The sequence below is a fragment of the Haliotis asinina genome, chromosome 9, assembly GCF_037392515.1.
Source record: "Haliotis asinina isolate JCU_RB_2024 chromosome 9, JCU_Hal_asi_v2, whole genome shotgun sequence".
In the NCBI taxonomy this organism is placed as follows: Eukaryota; Metazoa; Mollusca; class Gastropoda; order Lepetellida; family Haliotidae; genus Haliotis; species Haliotis asinina.
In genome coordinates, this window is record NC_090288.1 from 44,441,017 (window position 1) to 44,454,371 (window position 13,355).

A 13,355-nucleotide genomic window follows, 5' to 3' on the forward strand; every position below is an offset into this window, starting at 1 on the left:
ATCTTACTTGACTTGACTTAATTCCTCTAAATGGGAGCAATTTTGAAAACTCTCGCCCATGGGAGAAAGACATTTTGGCCCATGGGCGAGAATTTTTGCCTTCACTCAAAATACATCTTTTCCTGTGGTTTGGAGGTTGTAAATGAATGAGGATATATTTATGAGTATCATGGCACAAAATCCAACTCATTATGACTTAATTCTGCTAATTGAGACCGATTTTCAAAAACATCTCGCCCATGGGCGAAAAACATTGGGCCCATGAGCGAAAACATTTCCTATTCACTCCAAATACATCTTTTCTAATGTTTTGGAGGATGTAAATGAATGAAAGTGCCATTAGGAGTATCGTGACACAAAATTCAACTGATTTTGACTTAATTTTGCGAATTCAGGAAGATTTTTAAAAACATACTCAAAATACATCTTATCCTGTGTTTCGGATTTTGTAAATGAATGAGGATATATTTGTAAGTATCATGGCACAAAATTCAACTCATTTTGATTTAATTCTGCTAATTTGTAACAAGTACAAGAATCTGGACTTCCACTTAAATTTTCATAGCTTTTTTATTGTCTTGGAGGTTGTAAAGATATGAATGAAAGTGTGTTTATAATTATCACGACAAAAAAAATGAAATCATTCCGGTCTTAATTCGACTAATCTCTCTCGTGGACGAAAATATTTTCGTTTGCTTGTTTTCTTTATTTTGCAAACATATGGTTTAAAAATAGATGAAATTCTAATGAAAATTCAGTTTAATTTCGTGAGTTTAGTTTTATGTCGCACTCAGCAATATCCCAGCAATATGGCGGCGGTTTGTAGAAAATCGAGTTTGGATCAGACAATCCAGTGTTCAACAGCATGAGCATCGACCTGCACAACTGGGAACTGATGACATGTGTCAGCAAAAGTCAGCGAGCCTGACCACCCGATCCCGTTGGTCACCTCTTACGACAAGGATAGTCGCCTTTTATGGCAAGCATGGGTTGTTGAAGCCCCCTTCTACTCCAGATCTTCACGGGTCCCGAACACAGAGCTTTACTTCCAGCAACATATACAATACACTTAGAATACTAAGCCTTGAGATTCTTTTGAATTTAGGTATTCTATAAATATAACAAAATTCAACCTATATCTATGAAGTTGAAGTTATTTGTGAAAGCCCTAATCAAGAGTGACCAAACTCTAGTGACTATGCTGGGACACATTAATAAACGGTGTTGTAAGATCTTTAAACTGTATTGAAATATGTCGTATCAATTCCGCTGACATTCGCCAAATGTACCTACCCAGTTTAGCATGTTTCGTTTTAATAGTGTGGTCTCCATTTTTAGTAATTCCCGTTTGCCCGTCCCGGCTTTTATTCGTCCGAGGTTTTATGGGGTATTCTCCTATTTGTCAGACCAGAAATAATCTACAAATAATCTACAACAGGGGTAGGTCACTCGCTTGTTTTCTTTACCATTTGTACTAATTAGTATGCGCCTCCTCATGCTCCAATGCACACAGTGACCTGATTCGTCTCCATCGCAACTTAGGCTGCGTTTAACAGTACTTCAGCCAGTTTACTGTATCAGTCGAAATCTTACAATGAATGAATGAATGAAGAGCAAGAAGTATATGTGAATGAATGAAAGAAATAATAAAAGAAAGAAGTGCATATGTGAATGAATGAAAGAATAAATGATACACCACGGCCATCCCTTCCAAAACATGCTAAAGAACGCAAAACATGTGTTAACATCAGCTTGTTATTGTCTCCTTGGTCAGGCGTAACAATTGTCAGACAGGTTAAAACAACAAACTATCTGGTTGACTGCACAGCTGCCTGTTGACGTAGTATACCCACATCACCTACTTTTCCTGCGTAACCTTCATCTACATCACCACCCTTAATATATTGAGCAGAGAGCACAGAAGGCCCTATAGCTGTAACCACTGAACCGTGGCGTCTCTCTGCTCCCAAGTTCCCAAGTGGGGTGTCCTTTTCTACCTCTTCCATTAATCTTTAAAACATCTAACAAGCTCAACGCATGCGTTTTTTCACTCAAATGTGATGTTATACATATCATAAGAGTATTTTTTATGTGTTATTCAGTTGATAAATTATTATTTCATGATACATATATGTACAATATTTTGCTTCGATTCTGTAACTACCCACATTTTGACATTTAGACCATTCTGATTTATCGAGTAAAATACGATTGTATAGTTTTGAGTTTGAATCTTGGCATATTTGACCGGTTTGCCACTTTTGCACTCTACCTTTTTAAAGGGGGCGTGCATATTTTGGTGTTTTTTAGTATTCCATCTATTCATTTGGATTTATTAATTTATTTGTTTTTGTTTTGTTTTGTTTTGTTTTTTTACTGCTAGTGGGCCTGTTAGTCTGCTTTGATAACTGTAAATTTATTCTGACGTTTGACGAGCGGAACATGAAGAGTTGTTATGATGTATGTCATGTAATTATATTATTGGTATGGAGCGGCATTGATATGTATGTTTATGCTTGCCAATCCAGTCCCGATTACTTGAGGAGATTAGTTTAAACTATAGATCAACGCATCCATACTATTAAAGTGTAATCATTATATCGGGCTATGAGGAATACGTAATGTAATCAAGATTGACTTTGCGTTTACTTTTCTATTTATTAAATAAATTTTCACTATTTTTGCTACACTCGAACAGATTTACTTTGGCTTTCGTGATTGTGGTCTCTAAGTATTTTAGAAATTATGTTGTTGAGACAACTGGAACTGTTGATCTGCAGTCTTTCAAAATTCATTTTCACGAGATATATTCTCCCTTTTTAACAGTTCTCAAAATGAACATATAGCTGTTTACACAAAGGTATCTTCCCGTAAAATAAGTAGGACGAAACGTGAAGCATAGCAGCTTTACTGAAGCCATAACTGATTGCCATAACTGAAGTTGTTAAAATGATCCTGAAAACTGTCATTTTACCAAGAAACTAAATAACTCATTACTAATGGAAGGAGTGAACTGAAAGCCCATTTTATTAACTGAAGTCATTGATTGAACTCGCTAACATCGATTCACTTACATTCTGGTACACGTGTCTTATTTCGTTTCCTGAGGACACACATTTTACTTTTTTTAAAGAAAATCCGTGTCTAATCCCATAAAACAACACCGTTGTCACTACACCAAACGATTTTGACCTCGACCCAAAACAAAGGTTTAACTTACAGGACTACCTGTAAGATATCCCTTTCTTGATAACGAGTTTAACAGCTACGCCGAAATGCTGCTTACCTTATAAGAAGTTGTATATCCATAGAACATTCGTATTTTTATCCAAATGATCATAACCTGAACAGATATTATTTTGTCAGAGACTTCATGAGTGGTTTTCAAGTTCTAATCCACACACTGATTTCCACTTTTTCATCATTTTGACTTTTATCTCAGTTTGTTGAGTATCTCAGCATAACTGGAAGGGAAACTGAGCGGAACGATGACGCTTTCTGTTTCTTCCGCGTTCACTTACGTAATTTCCGCAAAGCGCCTACGACAATTTGCGCCGAAAAAGTTATGTCTCGTCCGCTGGTCTTGTTTATTGGAGTATAACAGCTGCCGCTTTCAAGTGTATTTTACTTGTCATATACAAAATTCATCCATGGATCACATTAGGTCATTAGGGGACACCAGCTTTGAAATGAACAGGTGTTCGTGAGTGTATATGGATGAAAAAGACTGATTGCGCAAGACGCGCAGCCAAATATCTCACATTCAAAGGAAATCTCGAATTGATTGTTTTATAAGGCGTCTAGCTGACCGGTTGGTTTTGGTGTTGTGTATAAACCTCCTTTGCAAGAACTTTGTCAAGCATACCTCCTTTGTCCTTTTGCAAGACCTGCACATATTACTCTTTGAAAGACATTGACATTTATGTGCAGGTGCTCTGGAAAACCTTGTCCGGCACGATATTCCTTCCAATTTAGTTATTGTGTGCATGCTGCATTTCAATTTTGGAAATGTGCTTAAAACATATTTTGATTCTCAAAGAATGTGGTTCGTTTAGCAAGCAAAATATTGCTTTGATTAACACATCACCAGTACTATACAATATTACAGAATACACTAAACCGGATACACAAAAAACGACAAATTATAGCATTGTGATTAGGGGTATATGGGGTAATAGGAGTCCCTTTTTATCCACCGAGACAAGCCCTACACGCCCTGGTGGGGTGTGGATTCGGGGAGGGGGTAACGGAGGAGATGACCAAGACACACGTACTCCATACGCTATCATGGTCTTCCTTACTGCTTGAAGATCGACCTTTTCTCACTGTGGTCTATGATGACTTCCGTGAACGGAAAAGAACTTATTCACTGTGAAAACCAGAAAATAGTTGAATCCGTCCACGATTTTATCATAAAACACAAAGCTTGGTTTTTATTTTTTTAACAGGAAACTACTAGTAATTAACTTGTCAAAAACCTTCTCCCAATTGTTCAGTGTTTCTATACATATGGAAATTAATTAAGCAACACCAAATTCAAAGACACATAAAAACTTAACAAAGTTTAACGAAGTAATTTTGATGATTGATTATTCAATTTTGATGTATTGACATACAGCATGAGCTTTTCATGGGTTGATATGACGCGCGTGAAGCTTGCACAGCGCACGTGCATTGCTTTAACCTCAACTTTCGAAAAATGCACTTTTTCCCTGGGGTGTTTACAAGCGCAGGTTGTCGATTGCATTCGGTTTTTCATTCATTTCAATGTCATGGCACGTAGGAAATTATCAGAGGCCACTCGTTGGCAAATAATCGGCATGAGGAATGCTGGTATGTCTCTAAGACAAATCGGGACTCAAATCGGACGACATCATTCCATAATTTCAAAACTTTTGAAAAAATACCGGGCCACTAATGAAGTTAAAGACCTGCCTAGACCAGGAAGACCCAGGAAGACCACAGTCCGGGAGGACAGAGCTTTACTGAGACTTGTACGGCGCAGGTCCTTCGACTCGAGCTCTCGGTTGAGACAGGAGTGGCTTCCAGGGAGACCCATCTCGAACAGGACTGTTCGGAATCGTCTGAAAGCTGCAGGATACCGGGCAAGGAGGCCAATCAAGCGACCCAGACTGTCTCCAGCCCATAAGGCAGCCCGACTGGCCTGGTGTAATGACCGTTTGCACTGGAACATTGCCTCTTGGAGGAAGGTCCATTTCTCAGATGAGAGCCGGTTCTTGCTGCACATGGTGGACGGTCGTACTCGGGTCTGGAGGCAGAGGAACACAGCAATGGCTCCACGGAACATCCAGGAGACTGTGGCCTTTGGGGGAGGTTCCGTTATGGTATGGGGGTGCATTTCCATGAACTGCAAGTTGGATATCATTACCATCCGTGGCAACCTTAACGGTGTTCGTTACCAACAGGAGGTTCTTGACAGGGCTGTGGTACCTCATTTTGAGAACCATCCTCTGGCAACGAGACCCATATTTATGGACGACAATGCTAGACCTCACAGGGCGCATGCTGTAAATGATTTTTTGCGGCAAAATGCAATTGACAGAATTCCATGGCCTGCCATGAGCCCTGACCTCAACCCCATTGAACATTTGTGGGACTTTATTGGCCGTCGTGTGAGGCAGAGAGACCCACCAGTCCATAATCTCAACGAATTGACGGCTGCCCTGCATGAGGAGTGGAACAGGATCCCCCAGAATCAGATCCGGAGACTCATCCAAGGAATGAGGAGGCGTCTGGAATCGGTGGTGCGTGCGCAGGGAGGACACACTAGATATTGATGAAAGTCGGTGTGCAGACTCTCAGATGACTGTTCTTTCTTTCCATGTGACATTTGTGTTAATACACCTGACAACAACGTCTGTGGATGAATAGTAAATTGTGTCCATTTTTTCATGAATTTAAGACAGTTTTAAGAATTTGGATTTCGTTGCAATAAAGCAAAGTCTTGATACTTTTTCCCTTTAAGTTGTTTGTCAGAGATCGTCTGTTGAATAAAAAAGTGTCAAACTATATCAACCCGGCATATTTTGATTGTCAGAACACTTCAAAGTTGCTCCAATAGAAAAAATTGGGGTGTTGCTTGATTAATTTCCAGGTGTATATAAAGAGTTAGTGAGACACAACAAACCATAATTCTATTTTTCATGTTTACTTATATGATAGATGTATTTGATGTAATGATATGTATGCATATGTTATTATATGATGGTTCATATGGATGACGACACATGCTTCATTTATATTTTGTATTATATGCTGTATGGGTGAGGTACTGTAAAGCTTGTTCACCTGTCCCAATCAGAGTTACAAAACACACAAAAATACAACATGGAGATGTGTGGAGAAAATAGAGACATATGGAGAACAGCAATATCATAACTGAACAGAAACCATTCCCTCTATTGGTGAAGGCCGTGTGGGATTAGTTAAACAAAGAAATCTAGTCGACCATGCCTCCTAATCCTCTTACTCCTTAAACAAACGGCATCATCCCGCTAGTCCGCTCCCGCTAGACCGCGATTGATTATGTGTGCCGGTAGTCCGCGATGTGGCTGTTCAAGTCTCATTACTCCCTCCCTACTCTAATCTCATTACTCTGCAATGCTTTGATAGACGGTAAGTAGAGTGTGTTTTCTTAGGTAAGATCAGTCTCAGCAATGTTATAATAGATACCCTATCATGGAATTTACGGCGGGTGGTATGTTATTTTTATGATTTCCGGTAAAGATGAGTATGTTTTGTTACGTACAGATCAGTCTCAGCAATGTTATAATAGATACCCTATCATGGAATTTACGGCGGGTGGTATGTTATTTTTATGATTTCCGGTAAAGATGAGTATGTTTTGTTACGTACAGATAAGTCTCAGCAATGTTATAATAGATACCCTATCATGGAATTTACGGCGGGTGGTATGTTATTTTTATGATTTCCGGTAAAGATGAGTATGTTTTGTTACGTACATTTCATTTTCATTACTCTGCAATGTTTTGTTAGAAATCATGGAGAGGGTTTAAAAAGCTGCAATGTTCGGATATTGTCGCCTTGAAAGATTAGGACTTGAGTACATGCTATGTGAGCGTAGCCTGGCTTCGTACTTGGGTGCTATTGGACACATGATGGACAGTGTGTACCGAAGATGAGATTGAAACGTCAATAAAAGCTTATGTAAAAGGAGTTAAGTGGTCATGTGAAAATGTGAAATAAATGGTGATATAATACAGACTAGTTTTGTTGTTGTTTTTTTTTTGTTCCTTTTAATTTAGTTTTCCTTATCCGAGGTGTTGTCTGCATTAATCAGTTGTAGCGGTAACAGAGGGAGTAAATTATTAGAACAGCACAGCAGCTTAGCGGGCTAGCGGTACTGAATTACGTCATTTACCCGTCGCGGACTAGCGGGTAGCGGCCTAGCGGGGTGGAGTCAAACAAACGACGTGCCTGGGCTTTCTAAAATTGAATTGAAATTTTTGTAAATTCGATGTTTCGGGTATTACGTAAGGAGGTAATCAGGTGTCAACACTATGGCGTTCGACGCTCCGGACATGAAGGAAAACCAAATACGTTATAAAGTACAGTAATGTGGTCACTATGAGCGAGGCAGGCAGTCTGATGAGCACAGCTCATTACGGAAATCTCTTGTCTTTGGAGCTGCTCGTTGAGACGCTGAAGCCTTCCGTCAAGTTCTTCTTTATTCTTTCTTGTGGCCACTGTGTCACAATATGCAGTTTACATTGCTCACAGACCCTCGATTCACGATGACGCCAACTTTCTCGACTACTGTTCGTGCGACGACTATCATTCAGGAATTGGTTCCACAGCTCATTCTTTCACCGAAGTATTTGTGTATGTGTTTTAGCTCGTTAATTAGCGTAGAGAAGAGTCTTCTGCTATTCTCGGGCATTCTCGGGCACAAGTTCTCCAAGGTAGTCGACGCTCCGGGTGTCATTAGAACAGTGTTGAGCACTGTCACACTCCACAGTCCTGTTGTGTATTTGATAAAACAATCGACAATCCGGATGTGAACCAAAGGAGGATACCACCATTCTCATCGGTGGATGAAATAGGATGAAGAAAACCCGCATACTCTTCATCACATTGCTACACCGTATTTACCATAACGAATGTTTAAATATCACTTTATGTAAATAGAGCATCAAAACAAGCTGAAACCATGTATTATATTAACATGGTACTAACTATAGTCGATTCGAACCACTGCTTTACAGTTCACTGACTGGATGCAGGCTTTTCCCACGTGGCGGGGTAAAACTTAATGATCTATTCTCCCTCGCAAGGCCACGTGAACCAATCAGAAATGGACATTCTTAAATGGGGTAGGAGAAATGTGCCCTGTACGTTCTTATGAACCTTGATCTTTTAGGTACATTTCATCAGTTGTGTACAAATAATGGTCTAGAATAATGTTTCAAACACTTTAATACGTATTGATGCAGGGGCTCCATATATGTTCTTGTTTACGTCCCGCTCGTCAAACGTCAGAATAAATTTACAGGTATCAAAGCAGACTCACTCGCTGGGCCACTTGCAATAAAAAGCCCAAACAAAGCAAAAATAGGTAAATCAGTTAATTTAAACAAATAGATGGAATACTAAAAAACACCTAAATATTAGTATGCACGCCCCATTTGAAAAGATGGAGCGCTAAAGTGGCAAGATTCAAACTCAAAACTATTCAATCGTATTTTACTCGATAAATCAAAATGGTCTCAATGTCATAATGTGGGTAGTTACAGAATCAAAGCAAAATATTTTACATGTTTATGTACGATTTATTTAGCAAACCCAGAAAAATCCCCGACAAACACGGCCGCTTCTCCTCAATACGTGGGTTTGTGAGAGTGAGGGTACTCCCTACAAGGCTCACTCCCATTAGTTAACAAGGCGTCCTCCCATTTTATGTATTTTTTACTCGATAGGTACGGAAAATTAATTAGGCGATGTGGGTATGTCATGACTGGTTGATTTCTCAGGATTTGGTGAATTGGGTATGGCAGAGTCGATATACTATGATCATAGGGGATTTAGCAACCATGTTGGAGTGAAGGAATGACAAAACTCTGTGATAGATTAACGAGTGTCTTTTTTAAGCATTATGAAAATGGGAATGGTAAATTAACGCAAAATGCCCTAGACCTGTCCAGCGTGTCATACATACATACATATATATATACATATATATATATACATATATATATATATATATACATATATATATATATATATATATATATATATATATATATATATATATATATATATATATATATATATATATATATACATACATATATATATATACATACATATATATATATATATATATATATATATATATATATATATATATATATATATATATATATATATATATATACACACACACACATATATATACACACACACACATATATATATATATATATATATATATATATATATATATATATATATATATATATATATATATATATATAAAATAATAATTTATCAACTGAATAATACATAAACATACTCTTATGATTATGTATAACATCACATTTTAATAAAAAGATGCATGCGTTGAGCTTGTTAGATGTTTTAAGATTAATGGAAGAGGTAGAGTAGGACACCCCCACTTGGGAACTTGGGAGCAGAGAGACGCCACGGTTCAGTGGTTACAACTGTAGGGCCTTCTGTGCTCTCTGCTCAATATATTAAGGGTGGTGATGTAGATGAAGGTTACGCAGGAAAAGTAGGTGATGTGGGTATACTACGTCAACAGGCAGCTGTGCAGTCAACCAGATAGTTTGTTGTTTTAACCTGTCTGACAATTGTTACGCCTGACCAAGGAGACAATAACAAGCTGATGTTAACACATGTGATCTAACGATAGTTTTGCGTTCTTTAGCATGTTTTGGAAGGGATGGCCGTGGTGTATCATTTATTCTTTCATTCATTCAAATATGCACTTCTTTCTTTTATTATATCTTTCTCATTCATTCACATATGCACTTCTTTCTTTTATCATTTCCTTCATTCATTCACATATACTTCTTGCTCTTCATTCATTCATTCATTCATTCATTCATTCATTCATTCATTCATTCATTGTAAGATTTCGACTGATACAGTAAACTGGCTGAAGTACTGCTAAACGCAGCCTAAGGTGCGATGGAGACGAATCAGGTCACTGTGTGCATTGGAGCATGAGGAGGCGCATACTAATTAGTACAAATGGTAAAGAAAACAAGCGAGTGACCTACCCCTGTTGTAGATTATTTGTAGATAATTTCTGGTCTGACAAAAAGGAGAATACCCCATAAAACCTCGGACGAAGAAAAGCCGGGGCGGGCAAACGGGAATTACTAAAAATGGAGACCACACTATTAAAACGAAACATGCTAAACTGGGTAGGTACACTTAAAACTACTAGGTAGGTACATTTGGTGAATGTCAGCGGAATTGGCAAGACATATTTCAATACAGTTTAAAGATCTCACAACACCGTTTATTAATGTGTCCCAGCATAGTCACTGGAGTTTGGTCTCTTGATTAGGGCTTTCACAAATAACTTCAACTTCATAGATATAGGTTGAATTTTGTTATATTTATAGAATACCTAAATTCAAAAGAATCTCAAGGCTTAGTATTCTAAGTGTACTGTATATGTTGCTGGAAGTAAAGGGCTTCAACAACCCATGCTTGCCATAAAAGGCGACTATGCGTGTCGTAAGAGGCGACCAACGGGATCGGGTGGTCAGACTCGCTGACTTGGTTGACACATGTCATCAGTTCCCAACTGTGCAGGTCGATGCTCATGCTGTTGATCACTGGATTGTCTGATCCAAACTCGATTATCTACAAACCGCCGCCATATTGCTGGGATATTGCAGAGTGCGACATAAAACTAAACTCACGAAATTAAACTGAATTTTCATTAGAATTTCATCTATTTTTAAACCATATGTTTGCAAAATAAAGAAAACAAGCAAACGAAAATATTTTCGTCCACGAGAGAGATTAGTCGAATTAAGACCGGAATGATTTCATTTTTTTGTTGTGATACTTATAAACACACTTTCATTCATAAATTTACAACCCCCAAGACAATAAAAAAATATATGAAAATTTAAGTGGAAATCCAGATTCTTGTACTTGTTACAAATCAGCAGAATTAAGTCAAAATGAGTTGAATTTTGTGCCATGATACTTACAAATATATCCTCATTCATTTACAAAATCCGAAACACAGGATAAGATGTATTTTGAGTATGTTTTTAAAAATCTTCCTGAATTCGCAAAATTAAGTCAAAATCAGTTGAATTTTGTGTCATGATACTCCTAATGGCACTTTCATTCATTTACATCCTCCAAAACATTAGAAAAGATGTATTTGGAGTGAAAAGGAAATATTTTCGCTCATGGGCCCAATGTTTTTCGCCCATGGGCGAGATGTTTTTGAAAATCGGTCTCAATTAGCAGAATTAAGTCATAATGAGTTGGATTTTGTGCCATGATACTCATAAATATATCCTCATTCATTTACAACCTCCAAACCACAGGAAAAGATGTATTTTGAGTGAAGGCAAATATTCTCGCCCATGGGCCAAAATGTCTTTCTCCCATGGGCGAGAGTTTTCAAAATTGCTCCCATTTAGAGGAATTAAGTCAAAATGAGTTGAAATTTCTGTCATGATACTCATAAATGTACTTTCATTCATTTACATCCTCCAAATATTGGAAAAGATGTGTTTGGGGTAAAAGGAAATATTCTCGCCCATGGGCCAAAATGTTTTTCGCCCATGGATGAGATTTTGTTAAATAGCTCTAAATTAACGGAATTAATTCAAAATGAGTTGAATTTTGTGACATGATACTTATGAACATACTTTCATCCATTCACAACCTCCAAAACATGGGAAAAGGTGTATTTTGAGTAAAAGTAAATATTCTCACCCATGGGCCAAACGGTTTTCGCCCATGGGCGAGACTTTTTGAAAAATCACTCTTAATTAGCCGATTTAAGTCAAAATAAGCTTAATTTCGTGTCAAGACACTAATAAATACACGTTCATTTATTGAAAAACTGCAAAGCCTGAAAAAAAACATGTAGTTTCAATGGAATTAACTATTCTCGTCCATGGGCCAATATGTTTTTCTCCCATGGGCGAGATTTTTTAAAATCGCTGTCAGATAGCAGAGTCAAGTCACAACAAGCTGAAATTTGTGTCATGATACTTATTAACATTTTTTAATTCATTTATAACCTCCAAAACATTTATTCTGGATGAAATGAAACACTTTCGCCCATGGGCCTGCCCATGGGCCTACCCATCGGCCACTGTTCGCCCATGGGCGTGCGAGTTTAAATTTTGAGTTTTCGAAAAAATTTTTTTTCATTTTTTCATCCTTAGCACACATACATAACAGCTGCCTGTTTAATTTTGCGAAATCGCATGTGAGAGAGTGGCCACAGTGCTGAGAGTTTCTGGACTTTTGTGAGTCCAGAATTAAATTGTGACGTGTTGTTGCCAACCTTTGCTCGCTTTGTCATACATACGAAGACCGGTCATATACTCTATGCTGCGCAACTCCATTTGCGCTACAGTGTGCCTGTGATCAAAGGTATACAGGCATGCACTTTATACATGAAAAACAATTCGATATTAAACAACTGCATGTACCGGATTGGTATACCAGTTAGTATGTATGACAACTTTTGCATACCGCCAGCTACGTCGGGAAATGAAGTTGAGGGTTTTACATGATTTAACTACCATTGCTTTCATCTGGACCCACAAATAAAGAGATGACATTGAAGATGTCGATCATTTTACATCTTTCACACGGGTTTTACGGGGTTCATCACAGCCACAGAATTGTAAAATATGCTACAAGCACAAAGTATGGGAACTTAAATTTGACGATCAAACGTTAACTTAAACGTGGTGAGGTCACTTATACTTTAATAAAGTTGCATTCACTGCAAGACATGTTGCAAATCATTTTTCTGTTCAGATGCAAACAATACACCGCTTGCAGCAAGGAGTTCAAGCCACTGGAAGCACTACCGACTATTCTCGCAGTGGAAGACCGAGTGGGACAACGTTGAGGCGTTAATTGTTTTGTACGTCACACATGGGTGTGCTAAAGACCAATTCTAACCCGTACCTCCACAAGTCAAAAACGCATGTGAAACCCATGTAGAACATAAGGGTGAAACTCATAAGACAAACTCTGACGGAGTATGTATAGAATAACTAGTAAACCCATGTACAATAAAACTACAATTTCCTATGCGAGGACTGAGATTGTCTTGACTGTCTTGATTGTCT